Below are 18,533 nucleotides of genomic sequence, written 5' to 3'. Positions count from 1 at the left end.
CAGGGGTAAGGAGCTCTGACAGTTCACACTAGAGAGTAGAGACCCTGTAGAAAGAGAGACTGCACAGGCCGTATTTTCCAGCGGGTCGCTAATTGGTCGGCCGACATATTCGTCTGAAAATACATCTCATCATCTATTGTGATACATGACTGGATGATAAACAAAACTTCTCTTTAATTGTAGCATAGTTTGTTAATTTGAGCCAATGAAGATTTACGTTTTAACCTTCATCTCTACATATGGATTTTACTTCAAAGTACATGAATATACCGAAATAATCGCCGAGTGGTGATGCTGACAAACCAGACAGTTGGCAGCCGCTACATAGGGGGTGCTGTGTTTATTTTACTGGTGCTTTTTTGCCATTATTAATGGCTGGTTGTGATGCTTTTTGGTGCAGTAACACTGATGGATCTTCTGTGCGTCTTTTCCGACTACTTGTGATCCAGCAAGAAGGACACTATGAAAATTTAAGGTGAAGGCAAACTGGTCTGCAAGTGAGTACCATCGGCTTTGCCAGCTAAGTTTTATTACATGTATTTGGCCCATTTATGAAAAGAGCTGTTATAGCTCAATATAAATTGAAAGAGGCAGTGTGAGGATACAGGATATTTTCATAAATGGAATGGAAATAAGGCAGGTTATATGCCGGACCGTGTGTTTAGCCCCTCTAACTTCCACACTTTTTCATTTTACTATTCATTCATTGTCAGACGCCATGTATCCCAGACAAGGTGGTCAAGGGCTTAGAGTTAATTGTTTTACAGGGAGGGGCACTAATCCTCCACCAACCCCACATGACACGTAGGGATGCCAACAGCATCTGGTGTTCCCAGGCGGCCACCCATCCAAGTACTAACCAGACCCAACGTTGCTTAACTTCGCTGATCGGACGGGAAGCGGTGTACTCAACGTGTTCATTTTACTAGCAGTAAAATAAAAGAGTTTGGTTAGTGAGAGAAGACCTTTGTCTGCATTTAGTCTAAGATACTGTATTCTATACATTTCGGGCATTTTATTGTTGGGTGTATGTATAGGGTTAAGGCTTAGTTGTGAAGAAATAATTCTTATAAGGTTAATGATTGTTTGTAGGTCCTTATATGCAACAAAGAAAAAAATGTATCTAACTGATACTACCTTCTTTTGTTGACTATATTAGTTATAAGAAAGGTTCTAGTGTATCTGTCCATTGCTGTATCAGATCTCCATTCAAAAGCAGAAGCAATCTTCAAGACCTGTATTGATTTCATTTTGAGTAGCTCCTCAGTAAGAGAAAAAACTTAGTGAAGTTGTACTGGATAAAAATTTCAATAAATGTCCCAGAATGCCACAATGTTCACAACTCATTATTAACATCTTATTTTAATAAAAGATGCCACTCATGCAAAGCGACTATCCAAATAAAGGAAAACCAGAAAAAACAAAATAGTGCATGCACTACAGTGATTAGAATATGTGCAACACCAAATGTCTATCTATCTGTCTATCTGTCTATTGCCAAACGCCATAATCCCGTAAGGGGTATGTAATCAACTGTGACAGATAATGTAGGTTAGGTTAAGAAACATTATGCATATACAGTAAATACCTGATGTAATAGCACGCAAAACCTACAATATTTTTTGAGTGTATGTGATCTCTGTTGTGTAGCACCAAATATTAACACTTCCAACCATCTGTGATACATACTGCAGATTAAGTTTTTTAAAAATATTTTGTACATAAAACCCACATATTGAAGCAGGCCTTCAGTGGTGTGGGTTCATACTCTTTACACTAGGTTATGAAACTGAAGTATTTTATTTAATTTCTTCTAATCAACATGTATGACGGATGTTTCGCACTATGATGAAATTATATTACCTTACATAGTTACCTAGCCAATCCTCACCATTGGCAATGGCTGTGATGCTTTCATGCTAGGCTGAGTTAAGAAACATGCAAATACAAAAACCACTAGATCAATGCTTATACTGCGTAGGGTAGTGTATGTACTGTGAATGGATTATATATATTATACAGTATATAGATAGATAGATTGATATAGATATTTTACTCCAGTGGAAGTTGTTATATCCAACCAGCCAGCCAGCATCCAATCCTTTTTTGTCCCATCATTACATAATGCATATCAAATATTTTTGTGTAGATAAAATTTTATGTTTGCCATTTGGCCTGCAATACTGTAGGTTAAAACATTTTATAAAACGGATATTATTATTATCATTATTAATTACTTTTAAGGTTTTGTCACGGCTGAAATATAAAATATGCAGTAAATTACTGTGAGAGAGAGAAAGTACTGCATAGCCAGGCCTTATCCTTGTGATACTGTAACTGAATATTTTGTTGAAATAAGCACTGCAGTACTACAGTAGTGCAATGTGAGGTAAGTATAATATGGTATAATGTCACTGAATTGGCATATATCCGAAATTAATGTTCATTTTTACGTTGTGAATATTCAAAAGAAAAACAGCTCTTCTAATCCACATATGTAGGTAAGCCTACATGATATGCCGATGGGAACCAGTTTACCACAGTTATCGACACAATATTAAGAACAGTCTTTCAATTCAACCAAAACTCTTTCAGTCTTAAATACCGCAGGTAAAATAAGTGAACACTGCTCGTGTTAAGCGATCTAGCGTCGTCTGGCAACTCGTTGTTGATCTTTAGGGTCTACACGAGCGGGCAGTGTCCGATAGCAAAGCACATCCCAATTCACACATTTAGAAGGTGGCTGGGGGGCACGTGCGCAGATGACGTCATAAGCAGGGAAACCACTGGCAAACTATCTATAACACCCTTGCCCGTTGTTAGGCAATGCTTGCCGTGTCGACAACAAAACAATTGTGCCTGGTAGTGACCAATGGCCACCTGAAACTGTTTGATCTGGTAACACTGCTAAAGAAGCGAGGGATATAAGCTCAGCGGGCAGTGCCCGTCAGGCATTGCCTGCTCGTGTGGACGGGGTTATACGCCTAGAAATGAGCTTAGCTTAGTGGTAGGTGGTGGCAACCATCAACTACTCACTTGATGTAGTGCTGCCTACTTCATCCTTAGCCTTTATAATTCTTTTTCTGTGCCTACCCTCCTCTCTTCCTATTTCTCCCATCTTTCCTGTCACTTCTTATTGTCTTTCTTTCCTTTACAGGTGGCTTTACATTTAGTGACAAGCCAAATGGTTTCCTGTAAGCCAAGAAACCATTTACAACGCTGGGTGATAACCATATAACCAAACCATACGTGCTCCCTACGTGTCAGCAATTGGGTTGGTGGAGGGTTAGTGCCCCTCCCCGTAAAACAAATAACTCGGAGTCAAATGGCCACCCCTTACGGGATTATGGCGTGGCAATAGACAGATAGATTAAGCATAGAGATTAAAATCTTTTCATACAGGTTCATTTATTAAGAAAGCATCACTTGTGCAAGCACAGAATAACAAATGTTCAAAGATGCGCCGTAAAATCTGAACAGTGGTTAAGTGATTAATGTTGCCTAGCAGTGATCACTGATCTTTATACGAACTTCAGTGGTGTCCAGCAAATATCCATTCGCCGTGCCAGCATGACGGCTGTCCAGTCTATCTGTAGGGTCTCTAGTGCACACTGGGTACTGCTGGCCCAACTGGAGAGACAGTGGCCGGCCATTAGCGAGGACAGAACCGTCAATATGAGGGTAAATAGGATGGGTAACGTAGGCACGGAGTTAAGGGTTTCAGTAATGGAGAACAGAGGAGGGATAAGTGGGCGGTCAGTAGCAGTGGCAGATGTGTAATGTATAAAAGGAGTTGTACGTGTCCAGACAAGGAGCAGATTGTCAGCAGGGATGAGTGTGACAAGGTCAGCACAGATACTGGCTGGATCTCTGCCAGAGAGCTAGAGAGGGGAAATGATTGTTGAACGAAGTCTTTGAAGTCAGGAAGCCACACCGGGGACGTGAGTGCGCCGGACACGGTCGATGTGGGTGGCATCAGAGAGAACATCGACCAGTCTCGAGGAAAAGGACGAAGTAAAGGACGGAAATGAGGTCAGACATTATTGTGTCACAAAGCAGACACCGAGCATATGAATACCATCAGTAGCAGGACACAGATTGATTTCAGTGTGCATGTTTACTTTGTTAGACCAAGGGCAGTGAAGAATGATGCCCATGGCTCAATTTTGCGCCACTTCAAGAGCTCGGAGATGTTAGGGGGAGACAGGGGAGAGAGAGATGGAATGATAGTCAAGAAGAGAGTGAATATACAGTACATCAGGTAAAATGTACTAGCAATGGGGATGCTGACCCCTTGTGAGCCACTAGTAAGGATGCCGAGGAGGTCAAGTCTGTTGAGAAGATAGGTGTAGAGAGTGGAGACATAATGGAGGGGGTTAAAAAGGGAGAAAAGGTGGATGCCGAGATATGTATAGTCCTCTACTTCGCCGATTTGACAGCCGGAAAGGGTGACGGTTGTACAGGTAAGCCTGTGAGTGGGAGAGCGAGTGAACAGCTTCGATCTTGCAGTGTTGATGATTAACCCACAAGCAGAGGCAGACTGGCCAATCTAACTAGGAAACGCTGAATTGTGACAGTAAAGGAGGAGTGGATGCAGATGTCATCAGTATAGCTTAGGGTTAACCGGGGAGAGGAACAAGAGGGTGGAAAAGTCTGTTCACAAGAAGGTTAAACAGGAAGGGCTGAGAACGCCACCCTGGGGAGTACCAGAATTGAAGGGTCGATAGTCACTGACCGCCCCACAGAACAAAACCTGAGAGTGGGGACGCGACAGGTATCTTTCAAGCCAGAGGAACAGGTGGTCAGAGACACCTAGGTATGCAAGTTCATCAGGGATGACGTCTTGGTTTGTGACATCGAAGGCAGCTAAGAGGTCAGTAAAGTAATGCAAGATGATGATGTGAAAAAGTAATTCTGCAATGCAGTGTTGAATGCTGCAATCTGGAAGCAAACCAATGAGTTGGGGAAAGAGTTGATCCCAGGCAAGATCACGAAGCCTGGCTAAAAGAATTCTCTCAAAGACATTGTAGACAAAGGAAGTGAGAGATTTAGGCCGGGAGTCAGAGGAATCAGGCATGTGGATTGAGACGACTGTGCTGTGGGTCCACTTCGGGAGAATGCCACAGAAAGGCTAAACCTGAACAGTGTGAGTAAGAGACCTGAGCAATAAGTCATAGTGTGGTATAAGTAATTCTGTCATCATCCGGAGCAGTTGCCGTGTCTTGTGAAAGCTCGGGGCGCAACTCATCACTGGTGATGAGGTAATCATCTAGGGAGGAGGGTATGGCACGGGCCTCTTCAGTGTGTGCTAGCCTGTTTTTACTAGCAGCCAAGAGGCGAGACCTGGTTGGAGGTGGGAGGAACGTCTCTGGGGAATGTGTGGACAATTCCTGAGCAAGGTCGTTGGCATATGGTGGAGAGGAGAGGAGGGGGCCACAAGTGACTGAACAACTCTGTTAACAAGCCGCCAAGCTGTAGATCGAAGAATGTGAGTGTTAATATGCTGGAGAAAGTCATGTCAGTACTCCTGTCTAACACTGTTTGAGATCACGAGAGGAACTGGTAACAGTGAGGTTGTCAGCCATGCGGTCACTGCGGTACGCTGATGCTTCCGCCGCACCTCCCTTTCACAGTCACGCAGGCGGCTATCCCGCACCCAATCACCTAACTGACGGGCAGAGGATCTCGTATGGTTGACTTGCAGCGAATAATGATCATAGAATTCCTGTACCATGGCAACTAGGGAGGTATAAAGTGTAGTGGATGATGTAAATGAGTGACAAGCAAACCAGGTGGTTAGCATGTCCTTAAAAGAGGATTGCAACGGAGGAGATATATTAATCTTTTTCCTGACATAGCGGTTCTGAGAATGCAGCCTGAGAATGGAATACGAGGCAAGAATGGATCTGTGGTCGGATATGTGAGTGGAGACAGTGTCGACAGTGACAGCGAGTTGTATCAAGTTACAGCCAACGACAAGGTCTAAATAACCAACATGAATGGGATAAAGAGTGACGAAAGGATGCAGATAATGTTTAGTGACAGTCATGGAGGCAATCACCTTCAGGAGAGACACGGGAACCATCTTACGACGGATGAGAAACATTAAAGTCGCGCAGGTAGAAGACAGGGGAGAAGGGGCAGGTAGGTAAAGTGGTGGGGTCACCCCTAGTTGGACTGAAATAATTATTACATATGTACAAGGAGACACCACTGACAGTGAGACGAAATAAGTGAAAGAGAGGGGAATGAGAAGAAGCAGGCGAGGTAAAATGAAGATATAGCAGAGTCACTCGTGCAAAATCAATTTTCTGTGGCTACTAAAATTTTCTTTGAGTGTGATGGTAAACTATAGCAATTACAGTATTAGCGCAATGATACGAATTTCTTTACATACCATTTGACCCTGTATTCTGTAGGTGGTATTAAAATAGTCGATTTCCTGTGGCACACCAGGTTTACGTTCATGAAAGCCTGGGGCCACAATATACCTGTCACCAAGCAATCTCGTCCTTACAGTCTTTAGCTGGATGTCGTAATATCGAAAGGAGTGGTCACAAACATATCGCCTCCATCTCACCTTGTCCACTGTCATCAGGCTTCCCTCCCTTTAATTCACATCACTCTCGTATACTCTACCGCCCCCAAGCCCCTTGGAACCCACCCTTATACAACCTCCTCCTCCCAGACTCGCCAAACAAAGCTAACACCCCCACCCAATTGCTGCGCCAAGAGGGGTTGCAACGCATTGCTTCAATCACCCCCCCTGATGCCGTCACTTATTACACGGACGGCTCTGTTACGGACACACGAGCCGGGGCAGCCTTTGTGTGCGGCGACCACAGTCACGGCTTCCGAGTCACAAATGGCGCTTCCACGCTTCAAACCGAACTCGCTGCTATCGCAGCAGCTTTAAAAGACGCCCTTCACACCGCACCCTCCTCGACCATCATCATTCATTCTGACTCCACTGCTGCCATCCATGTCCTTAAACAATTTTCACCCTCTGACAACCTCGCACTAACCACTGACATCCATACAACAGCCCAACAGATCCGAGAGGCAGGGGGATCCATCACCATCCACTGGATCCCCAGCCACGTTGGAATAAAGGGACATGAGAGGGCTGATAAGGCAGCCAAACATGCATCAGCCCACCCCCACATTGACACAGACATACCCCCAAGCCTATCACGCATCAAACAAAAGATCAAGCAACGAACAGCCAGACGCAACCACATCGATCATGAGGCAGAAGTCAAACTCGGTTCTCCATCTGCCACCTGGTTTGCCCAGGCCACCAAATATACTGAACTTATGCAGCCACTACCCAAAGACAACCGCCTCCTCACCCACATTCATCGCCTCCGGCTGGGCTTCGCGTGCAAAGCTGAAATCACCACCAACAACACCTCTCCCACAGAATGCGAACACTGTGAGGCCCCCACCTCTCAACCACTCCTTCACTACCTGCTAAACTGCCCTGCCACATCTCGCCTTCGGGTCAAACCCCCCTACCCTAATCCCGACACACTAAGATCCGAAAATCATCCCATTCCCCCATGCACGCTCCGCAAGGCAGCCGCCGATATCATCGCCACAATACCAACTCGCACCCTCTTAGAAGTGGCACAAGCTGCCCCACCTCCTAAATAACCCTCCCCCAAAAAATCAGCAGAAGAACGCAATGCGCTGCTAAGCCCTAGGGGCACCGCAGTGACATGCCATCTTCCCAGTTACTTTACAAGCCTTCCCACACAAACCGGGCTAATAGATGGCCCGGCCTGCACTAAAGGTGCAGAAAACTTTAAACGAACGAACGAACGAACGTATACTCTATCCCATCCCTCCACCTATTACTCGGCTTCCCCTCCCCTTCTCTCCATCCTTGGTTAATTCTAACTCTCCAGAACATCCAGCATGAACACCAACACGCTATGTTTCCTCATTTGTCTGTTTCTCTTACCACGTATAGCTCCACCTACGCTTCCCAGATAAATCATTTCCACTTCTCTTGGCCTGTGTTCAGAAAGCAGGGTCGTCCTCTCTCTCTCTCTCTCTCTCGTACAATCAGAGAAAAGTCGTGTCACTGTTTTGTCTGAAGATTAAGTGTAACATACATGAAACATTATGAGAGATCTGCCACAGTTACATATTCGTCGTTGGCTTGCCTGGTTCCCTCAAGCTTCATATCTGCTGCTGATGGGATGACGGTACAACTATCAATGAACCCAGGAAATTCCTAAGCCTTAACATCGATTCGCGAAAATTTTTGTATCCGAGGGACGAAATGTGAACCAAATTCGGTCATACGATGATCCACTGCTCATTACATCTTACACCTCACCATTACACGTCAAGCAGTCATAGTCTATATCTTGTTATGAAGAGGAAAAGCAAATGAGAGACGGCATGATCTACCTTTTGGGAGGAAGGGAATCCTGAACAGATAGTCAAAACATTCGGTGCAAGCAGAACCGCTGAAACGTGAAATAGGTGACTTCGGGAGGAAAGCACAGTGGAGAACGGTCATCATTCACGTCGCCCTCGCGTAACCACACCACTACAGGACCAGGAAATAATCGCAGCGATGGAAGGCGGCAACTGCAAGCAGTGTTTACGCCGTTAAAGACGAACTGCATCTAGAATGAAGCACACGAATAGGTAGATTTCGATCGTCTGGGTTGTGTTCGAATTCCAGTTTGTGGGATTAATTTCGCCACTGATAACATTCGATCATCATTATACAGTCACTTAGGTCTCATATATAGAATAGTTTGGACAGTTTTCTGTGATGTCACTAACGGATAATGACCATCACAGTTCATGATTATCAACTCAAGCGAAGTAAAAGTAAATTGAATAAAGAAGGACGGCTGACTTCCGCGCAGTTCTTTGGCTAATTGAATTGCAGTGTTGCCGACATGACAGTAAAAACGAGAACAGATGAGAAACGGTTCATATATATATCAAGTAAAAGTAGCAGTGGCAAAAAACGCAGTATAGGCCATAGATATGTTTCGCCTAGTTACCAAAAATATGCTGGCATTCGTCACCTGGGGCAAATGGCATCTCATGTCAGTGCTACCAACCGTCCGTATGACACGAAGCAGAGTGCACCAAAACTTGAGCCTTTCAGCAAATGTTTTCACCATATTTCACGACACGATTTTTGTCTTTGATTTTACTTTGAGTGTTGTGAGTCAGTCAGCTGATTTTACTGATGAAAAGGTGTTTCATGTGAAATAGCCTATTGAAAAACCTAACTTATCTCTGTATTATAATATACAAGTGAGGGAATGAAGGAAGTTTTGTGTCACTCTCCACCTATGTCCAGTCACCATCACCTGTTCAGTGGTCTTCTGGGAGACATTTACGGTGGCTGTGAACATGTTCCATAATCTTGCTGTTGGTTGTAAAGGTACGGAGATGCTGACTTGCCCTCGATCTTGGCACCTCCACCAGCAGCTGGCTAGAGAGTTCTCGTGCTCTTTTGTGTGACATGAACTGGTAGGTGAAGGTTGACCAGATGAGGCACCTGTTGGATTTGAGTCTTATGAAGGGCTGTCATGGCTCCGACATCATGACAGTGTTCCATGGATCCAGTTATGGGAGCAAAGGGAAATCGTACATAAAAGGAACTTCTTTTAATTTTGTCCAGTTTAGTAGGATGTCTGGTGGCACTGGACATCCAGACCAGTGCTGCATAATCAAGATGTGGGCGGACTTGTGCCTTGTACAGGGTTATAAGTACCTGCCAATCCAGGTACCTAGCCAAGCAGCAGAGGACTGACACTGCATGAAGCTGTCTGATAGATTTTGGTACTGTGCCTGTTGCATCTCAGTTCCTTGTCGACATCAACACCCAGGACTAATATATGATGCGCAGAAGTATAGCTTCACTGCTAATCTCTATCTTGTACCTTGTAGCAGCTTCAGCAGTGGGAGAACGGGAGTTAACCGTTGCCTGTCTTATCAGAGGCAAAGTTCACTTTCCAGTTGTTTCCCATTCTCTGATGGTTTCCAGAGTGTTGTTGATACACCCAGCCACTTGCAGGGAGTTATTACGGTTGCATGGGATGGTGAGTGTGCAGTCGTCGGCATGCGGTGACAATTCTGGGTGTTGATGAAGCAGGCCATCGATGAAGATGTTCCAAAGAACTGGTCGAAAAACTGATCCCTGGGATGCAGATGCACTGACTGGGCATTATTGTGAGGCCTGACCAGAGGCCACTACTCTGAGAGTACTCCTCGTTTAGTAGTCTCCGATGACCTGCAGGAGATTACCCTGGGTGCCTCTGGCATGAAACTTACAGAGAAGTCCTTTGTGCTACACCTTTTCTAAAGCCCCTGCAATATCAAGGGTGATCACCTGGGTATCAGTGCCGACGTCTAGGGCATCCTATCAGTCCATGCCGAGAAGGAGATCAGTTGTTAAGTTACAGGATCTAAAGGCAAACTGTCTGCCTGACAGCAGGTTGCACTGAACAAGGTACTGGCTGATTTCACCAGCAATTACTTTCTCAAATATCCTGCTGAGTTCTGAGAGCAGGAGCTTGGTCGGTGGTTGCTGGGGTTTGACTCGGAGAGTTTCCAGTGGACAAGTCATGAAGAGGGATATTATGAGATAGTAGAATACAACGATTACCTCTCTCTCTCTCTCTCTCTCTCTCTCTCTCTCTCTCTCTCTCTCTCTCTCTCTCCAGTATATATATATATATATATATATATATATATATATATATATATATATATATATATATATATATATATATATATCTCATGACTGAGGGCCATTCACATATGACTTAATTCTTATGTCAGTTTCGTCTCGGCCAGTACACATCAAAGATTACCCCTATAAACTTTTGGCGTAGGACCAATGACGAGGACAGGGATGCCACGAGACGTCCGCGCTCTGAGTGGCCAAGTGAGTGGCTGCCATTTCCTGTGGCAGTGTATGTACTGCGTTTTGGAATATATCCCCCAAAGGGCTGTTGATTTCCTGTACACCTTTCTCTACCGTAAGTGTTCTACAAGTTGGTTTTGTTAGGAGTCCAGGAGATTAGGAAATTGCCATAACTGATAATTCACCGTACCGATTAATGATTAGTGCAGCAGTAATATGAAGTTTAATGACAGAGATCGGTCTGTGCTGTTAGCTAAGAGGGCAAAGTACGATTAGTTCGAAGTACATGATACGTGACCGATGCTGAGACAGAAAGGTGCGAGGCATAGTACATTCTTTTCATTTAGCCATACGACCTTTGCATTTTGTCTAATACTTTACAATCAACAAACATTTTTAAGCCAGATATCACAAAGCACAATGTTTCCTCTTCTATCGCTCTTCGAACTCCATACACATTCCTCAGCAGTACCATTTCTGCTGCTCTTTCCCATGATTTTTCACCTTCATGCCATATCAGTTGCACGTGTTTTTACTCTCGGCACTGAAACACTTTCCTTCATTCCTCTTGCAGTCTTCGTACTCTGACCTCTATTTCGTATCAAGGGCTTCACATCACCAGCCACTTTCCCGAGCCACTCTACTCTTCAGTTGTTTTGTACATTTATCTGCCTTCTAGGTATATGCGCCGAGGAACTTAAATTCATTCAACATTTCAAGTCTTTCTCCATTTACCCGTACCTTACACTGAGGCATCATCTCTCTCAGCATCGGAGTTATACTCTCCTCTCTGAACTCTTGCTCGAGCTGCTCTGAGATGAAGAACATAATTGTCTTTGTCAGCAGCCTCCATGGAGGCGGTGAAGGCTGTGGGTTAGATGGTGAGGATGGCATCCAAATTCGGCTTTCTGCTCCCTTCCTCCCAAATGAGGCTGTTGTATAGAAGGGAGATGAGGTTGCTGCCAGGCAAGGGTGGCAGTACGGTACGGTACGGTACGGAATTACGGTACGGTATGGTATGTTTTCACCTGTAAGTACGGTACGAAATTACGGTACGATATTTCTTTTTAAGTACGGTACGGTACGAAATTAAGTTATTTTTTCCGTACCTTTTCTGTGCCCATTCCGTACTTATTTATTCAAATGTGACTGTCCACTGTCCAGAATAATCCAAATGACAAATACTGACTTTTAGATAGGGTACAGGTGAAAATATATATGCGATTGATCAACTTTCGAATGTAAGTGACAAAAATAATGAAGCTTGTGAGCGAGTAAGCACTGGCATGCATGACATTAGGCAAGGGGTACAGAACTTTGACAACTGTAGGCGAGTAGATAGGAATGTAGACATTTTCAAATGGTGGCAATGTCATCCTCATCAAAACCTGAAGACACTGCCCGAAGTGGCATTGCCTCTTCCTGTCACTCAGGCCGGTGTACTGCGTACTTTTTCAGGTTTACGGTAAACCCTCAATGAAATTAGAGTAGGGCTGAAAGAGGGTATGGTTGAATCTATTATGCTCTTGAGTTGCAACACCAAATAAATAATCAAGGGACAAGTTTATGGATGTGAAATTCAATTTTAATTGAAAAGAACAATGAATGAAATTAATGAAGTTTTATGTTCATCTGTATGTGGAAGCTAACCTTTTCTTTTAAATGATATTCCTATAACCAAATAATATTATATATTATCTAAGGACTCTTGTTTATGAAAGTGAATTCAAGTTTATTTTAAAAGATCAGTGAATGATAGTAATGAAGTTTTTTGTTCATTCGGATGAGGAAGCTATAGTCCATTCATTACAACTTGACCAAAAATCGTTACTACTATCCTCTATAACTTGAAAAGTACTAGATTATTTAGGCTAATATCTCAACCATTTGGAAATAGTCAACCAGAGAGTACTTATGGAAATATACAATTTATTTCCTTCTGTCTGTTTCAAATCATAAGTTAGAAAGTAATATTTTTGGCCAAGCTATAATGAACATAGAGTAGTGTTTAATTTTAAATGGGAGGCATGTAAGTAATTACGAGAAACGTATGGTAATGGTTATTATATACAGTGTATTTCTATTTTTTTTTTCTGTACGTATCTCGTATATTCATGGCCTACTGTAGACCTACAGAGTTAAGTGATTAATTTATAGATGTGTTTATACAGTAGTATATAAATAATGATTTGGATTAGGTATTTACTGTAGGGCCGGCTGCATCATTGCTACTTGACTCGTTAAGTTGGATATTTTTATGATAGTTTGATGAAAGCACACAATTTTTCAAAGAAAATTCTAGTACAATCCAAGTCAGTAATCCTTACTTTTATTTAATCCCGTTGCCATATGAATGTAAACCAAATGTTAGGTCAATTACCACACACACACACACACACACACACACACACACACACACACACACACACACACACACACACACACACACACACACACACACACACACACACACAAAATATGTTCAGAGTAATTTCCACTGCCAGCAAAAAACACAAATATAATAAGTGAGTATTGAAACTGGACGAGGAATTGCTTGAATTGATAATTTATATCATCGATTCATTTTCACAGAAACGTAATGGCAGAGGTACGAAATTAGGTACGAAATTACAGTACGAAATTTTATTTTATCGTACCAGTACGGTAAGGTTCTTTAGGTATGGTACGAAATTATGGTACGATATATTTAAACTATCGCAGTTACGATATTTTTTCCCTACCATACCGTACTGCCACCCTTGCTGCCAGGAGAGGCAAAGCGAATCATTACCTGGACCAGCAGTATCATTTCCATGAGCTTATAGTAGTAGTAGTAGTAGTAGTAGTTGCTGTTGTTGTTACCAGCCGCTATAGCGAAGCTGTTATTGTTTTCAATTTCTGTGTGTGTGTGTGTGTGTGTGTGTGTGTGTGTGTGTGTGTGTGTGTGTGTGTGTGTTACGATAACATCGCAACCGCTCAAGATATCATCGCAAAATTTTTAGGTGTGTAGTAGGGATGAAAATCTACGAGTTCGCAATTGGTGAAAGTAGGTCAAGGTCTGTCTGTCTGTTACCACCATAACTTCGAAACCGCTCAAGATATCATCACAAAATTTTTACAGGTGTATAGTAGGGATAAAAATCTAGGAGTATTGTTTTCAGTTTGTCTGTCTGTGTGTCTGTTAGCACGATAACTGCTCAAGATATCATCACAAAATTTTACAGGTGTGTAGTAGGGATGAAAATCTCCTATGAGTTCGAAATTGGTGAAAGTAGGTCAAGGTCTGTGTGTCTGTTACCAAGATAACTTCGCAACCGCCCAGGATATCATCACAAAATTTTACTTGCTGTGTAGTAGAAATGAAAATCTCCTATGAGTTCGAAATTCGTGAAAGTAGGTCAAGGTCAAGGTCATATTCCGAGCAGCGCTAGATATATATCGACTGGCAGCTGGTGTGATTCCTCCCATGGGGAAGCCTCTAGTTGTTGTTGTTGTCGCAGCTCCAACTCCAGCTTATCTGAACGTGAACCCGGCTGAAGTTGTCCTCCTACTGTAGTCCACCATCATCTTTCGGAGGATAAGGAGGGAGTTAAGGGACGTTTGTATTAACGGGCAGAGAAGTATTTCGGTTGTATCAGTGCCACAGAAAGAAGGTGTTTCAGGGTCCCACTCCAGAGCAATGGTACTATGCGTAAGGTGATTCAGCCAATTTTTTGGGTGTGTAGAGAGGTATGGTAATTTTACTTAAATAACTCAGATTGCGGGGTAACTGTGGATTATCGTGAGAAAATATTTGCAAATAAAAAATAAGCGATGAAACCTCCTATGCATACAAAGAATATTATAAATTCCAGTCAACCCTTACTCAAAAAATACTTCATACTCTAAGGGACTCGGTTGACAAGTGTTTCGATGTGCGCTTGGTTTTATTTTTGTAATTCCTGCTTGCTGACTGTACACGCTTTACTCTGCTGGGTCTGTTTCATCATCGGCAGATAAATAATGAAGATCAGATACAGTCTAAAAGCAGTATTAAAATTCTGTCTCATAGTACCCTTTTGGAAGTATAGTGTGGCCAAAGCTAGGTAACTGGCAAACCAACACTCCTGATGCCACTACACACCAATCACAAAACATCCAGCAAACACCAACAGTTCGAACTTTTGCTTGCTGGGTTAGGTCGTCGTTAGTGTTTTCTAACCACGACACCACCGGGGTCCTCATAACTGTTTCTGAAGAGGAAGTTATTGTTTGGCACTAGTAAAGCCATGAGGTATACAGAGTGCTATGGTCATGTTTTTATTCCTTGTGTAATAGTTCATTTCATTCATTGCCAGACGCCATGTATCCCAAACGGGGTGGCCAAGGGCTTAGAGTTAATTGTTTTTACAGGGAGGGGCACTAATCCTCCACCAACCCCGGGTGGCCAAGGGCTTAGAGTTAATTGTTTTTACAGGGAGGGGCACTAATCCTCCACCAACCCCACCTAACACGTAGGGAGAACATTATGCCAACAGCATCTGGTGTTCCCGGGCGGTCACCCATCCAAGTACTAATCAGACCCAACGTTGCTTAACTTCGCTGATCGGACGGGAAGCGGTAAAGGTCTCGTGGTCGACCCGGGAATCGAACCCGGGAACTCTCGCTTGCGAGGCGAGTGTGTAATAGTATAGGCAATTATTTAAATATTTTCACTGGGCCGTAGGGTAATCAAAGGTAATCAAGGGTAATTTCACTATGTGCGTAAAATTAAGCATGTCGAGGGGTTAGCAACACTGTGGTAAAGATATAACATACGACTTTCTTCCTGCAAGTCACAGTGGGGTGGGGGAATGGGAGGGTAGAAGAGGTAACGGAGCGGGGAAGAGGGAAGAGAAGAGCTTAAGGAAAGAGTGGTGTAGAGCAGAAAACTCGGATCAACGCTAGGAATGGCATAACCTGTGTAAAGCAGAATCATTATTTGTTCTAACTACCATCACCCTGAGCAAGGGGTATAATTCTGATAATGCCGCACCTGGTAAAAAGTCTGGGTTTTAAATAGACCCTGGTACCACTGAGTGACTCGTTTCGGCAGCGGTTTGTTTCACGGATTAAGAATCAGGCATGTCAATCGTGTTTTGCATAAGAATGAAACTGCAAGTATGATATTTCTAGTTACTGCAGCATCCATGATAACTTACTAATATCCGTAGCATTTAATTATGTGCATACAAATAATCATGCAATGGAGTCGTTGTACGTGTGTGTGTGTGTGTGTGTGTGTGTGTGTGTGTGTGTGTGTGTGTGTGTGTGTGTGTGTGTGTGTGTGTTTTACCCCACAGCTGTTGTTTCTGTTGTTCCATAACTGTCTGTTTGGCAGAGCACCCCAGGTAAGTAACTACCTCTGTGGGGTCGTCCTATGAGCTTCCTACACCGTTTATGTTGTATCTGCATCTTGTTGTGCAATGCTCCATTGTATGTGGTACGTCACGCGTGCCTATTCTACGTGTCATCTGCGATTCCACCCAACCCGAAACTGACCTAGTATCGGAGAAGGGCCGGGTGATGTTCTGATCTAAGCCTAGCTACGTGAACTCGATCCCTTAACCAGACCCCTGATAAGTGAGTGTCCGAAGGCAAGGAGGGGGTGGCTTGTGATACAGAATTCTGATCTAGGTGTTGTACTGCCCCGAGCGTGGAAGGAGTATGTAGGTGTGCTTTCATTAATAGAACTGGAATGTATGGAGGGGGTGTTGTTGAAGAGGGTTTGATGATGTTTATGTGGATATTGTTTTACGTGTCTAGTGGTGTCGTGTGCCTGTATTTAATAGTGTTGTGTGCTGATTCTGGCACATATTTACATACTACAGACAATACCATACTTTATTCCAGCTACTTTTATAAGCAAAACACGACTGAAATAAGTCATTCTGAACCTGAAACGACTCATTTTCAGAGGAAGGAATTCCGTGTTATCAGCCTCCAACTAAAACCAGATACTTTACCAGGTGTGGTATTATTTGCCAAGTCTAATTTGTACTCGTGTCACTTGTTTTGGGAGAGGGAAAGATGAGCACATAAGTATAATCTATTTTTAACAGCATACTCTGTTTTACTAGTGACTATTTATTGTATATTAACATGATGCTAAAATTACATTTAGTATATTAAACACTGTATTAAATTCTGCTAAATATTATTAAACGCATTCATGACTTAATGTTATTAGGATCTAAACTTTAAAGTTTTTCATCTCGCCTAGATTAGGAGGTGGACCATAAAAAAACTTGCAGTGCGAGCAAAACTAAATTACTGCGTTATTATCACTACTGTCAAGCCTATTAATAAAAAAGTATTCAAGTGACAGCCTAAAAACAGACTTGTGTGATGCTGCCATAAAAATGAGTGGCGCTCTAGGCACAGGCAAACAGTCATCATCTCAGTTCCCATGTTAATAACCCCGTAATATTTCTTGTCAACTTACTCAGCAGGTTGACGAATAGCCGTTTTACAAATAAAGGAAGAAACAGTACATTGTCTTAAAATTAAACGTGGAATACTTTGATCTGCTTGAGTACATTGAATGATGTGTCGGTAAATCATGGTGTCACTTTTACTTGACCATTTTTCCAGTTTGAGGCTAATATCAAACGTTTTTCTTACGAACGTATATGCACCTGGGGGGGTAAAAGTTCACTGAGAAGAACACAGAACCTCTAACACTCGAAGCTCAACTAGAAATTAGTGTATAGCCTAGATGGAAGTGGATGGGTGGGTGGGGAGAGAACCCTTGACCCTGTTGCATCTTAGTCTACAGCATGATAGTAGTGCTGTCACGTCAGTGGCTTCATGTTCAACCTGTCAGCCTACTGCCGATTCCATCTTTAATATCTCCATAATATAACCATTCTCCATACTCGACTCCGGCTTCTTTCTCTACACTATCCCTTCCCAAAGCTCTTCCCCTGTGCCCCCCCTATCCCACCCATTACCAAAATTCTCTTGTCCTCCTTCCATCCCACTGTGACTTGCTGACAAAAGGCATATGTCCCATGCCAGGTGATGGGAATGTAGTGGGATGGATACTCAGTTCCAGAGAAAGGGGTAAAAGGAATGATTTTAACTGAGTGACACTATACCTTCTGAATCATGGGACAATTATAATCATTACAGTGAGACCTGTGGTGCTGGAGGGAAGCCTAACGATTGTGGTGCTTTGTAACCCAGGTGAGGAGAAGCAACTGCGACTTCGACCTGGAAGCAAAACCTCCCCAACCTTCCCTGTGTCCTTTGAGGAGAATCTTAGTCTGGCAGGGCGCAGTCTCCCACACGGGGACAGGTGCTCCCTATGCCGCTTTTCACACAAAGGGAAATGGCTCTCTTGCAGTCATGACCCTCTACTCACACTTGTCGTATACACTGAGAGCAATTCCAGGCCCCAGACATCATACACTTGCCTGATTTGCCACCCTACACATCACAAGCACAAAACGAAAACGAAAACAATCTTCTTTACATAGGCAGTCCATTCCACTCGAGCACAACGTAACCCTCTTCACTCCAGAAAGACGCTTAACATTATTAAGAAAAAAGAAGAGAGAGAGAGAGCTTTACATGCATCAGCAACCTACACCTAAAACATTTA

General features: G+C 43.2%; 1 pseudogene; it reads right to left on the bottom strand.

Annotated features, from left to right (window-relative positions):
• Positions 1-811: 811 nt before the first annotated feature.
• On the bottom strand, positions 812-930 carry LOC145406942 (5S ribosomal RNA; annotated as a pseudogene).
• Between the last annotated feature and the right edge of the window lie 17,603 nt (positions 931-18,533).

The sequence above is a fragment of the Coenobita brevimanus genome, chromosome 71, assembly GCF_032717465.1.
Source record: "Coenobita brevimanus isolate Jiangsu-jjx chromosome 71, ASM3271746v2, whole genome shotgun sequence".
Lineage (NCBI taxonomy): Eukaryota > Metazoa > Arthropoda > Malacostraca > Decapoda > Coenobitidae > Coenobita > Coenobita brevimanus.
The sequence above is the reverse complement of the archived record's forward strand: the minus strand, read 5'-3'. Positions and strand labels throughout refer to the sequence as shown.